This window comes from Nicotiana sylvestris, chromosome 2, assembly GCF_000393655.2.
Source record: "Nicotiana sylvestris chromosome 2, ASM39365v2, whole genome shotgun sequence".
NCBI lineage: Eukaryota > Viridiplantae > Streptophyta > Magnoliopsida > Solanales > Solanaceae > Nicotiana > Nicotiana sylvestris.
In genome coordinates, this window is record NC_091058.1 from 211,623,485 (window position 1) to 211,624,958 (window position 1,474).

The window sequence follows — 1,474 nt, forward strand, 5'->3', positions numbered from 1 at the left end:
TTGCCGGGATGTTCGGTTTTGAGTTTTGGGACACTTAGTCCCTAAATGAGAGCTTAAGTGTAGGAAAGTTGACCGTAGTCGGAACAGTGTGAAGACGACCTCGAAATGGAAATCTGATGGTTCCGTTAGCTCCGTTAGGTGATTTCGGGCATAAGGGCATGTTCAGATTGTGTTTTGGAGGTCCGTAGTTAATTTAGGCTTGAAATGCTGAAAGTTGAATTTTTGAAGTTTCCGATCCGATAGTGAAATTTTGATCTGAAGGTCGGAATAGAATTTCGTAAGTTGGAGTACCTCTGTAGTGTTGAATGTGACGTGCGTGCAAAATTTTAGGTCATTCAGACGAGGTTTGATAGACTTTTTAATCGAAAGAGTATTTTGAGAAATTTGGAGTTCTTAGGCTTAAATCCATGGTTAATTCGATGTTTCGATGTTGTTTTAGGTGTTTTAAGGATTGGAACAAGTTTGGATAGTGGTTTGTGACTTGTTGGTGCCTTTGGTTGAGGTCCCGAAGGCCTCGAGATAAATTCGGATGGTTGACGGAAAGATTTTGGAGTTGGAGTTATAGCTTCAGCTGCTGGTTCTATCATAACCGCACCTGCGGTTTGCGTTCCGCAGGTGCGGCAACGCAGAAGCGGCTTAGAGACCGCAGAAGCGAAATTGAGGAAGTAAGTAGTTTCCGCAGATGTGGGAGATTTTCCGCAGAAGCGGAACTGCATCTGCGAGTTGGAGACCGCAGGTGCGGAATTTAGCCATTAAATGAAAAGTCGCAGATGCGACGAAGTCTCCACAGAAGCAGGACCGTAAATGCGGTCCCAGGGCCACAAATGCGAAAATCGCTGGGCAGAACATATAAATTCTTGCCTTCACAAAAATTAGTCATTTTTCATTTTTTTCAAAACGGGAAGAAGCTTGGGGAGCACTTTTCAAGAGAGATTCTCAGAAGAGTTCATTGGGGTAAGGTCTTTGGTTCCTAAACTCGCTATGGAATGATTTTTATCAATTTAAGCATGAAAAATTAAGGAAAATTAGTGGTAATTGGGGTTTAGGGCTTGTCTAATTGGAGACGTTTGAGTGATGATTTGAGGGACAAATTGAGGTCCGATTTTGGTACTTTTGATATGACTGGACTCGTGAGAGTGCGAGGTTTTTGGGAATATAAATTTTACCCGATTCCGAGACGTGGTCCCGATGGGCGTTTTGGTCATTTTACCTAATTTCGCGTATTATCTTAGAATTTAATTGTAGAATCAGTTACTTGAAGTGTTATTCATATTATGAAATTGAATTGAATAGATTTGGGCCATTTTGAGTCGAGTACTTGTGGCAAGAGCGTGGTTTCGGATTGATTATTGAGCCGGTTCGAGGTAAATGGCTTGTCTAACCTTGTGTGGAGGACCTTCCCATTAGGATTCGGTATATTTGATATTTGAAATGCCTTATACATGTGGTGACGAGTGCGTACTTGAGCTAATTG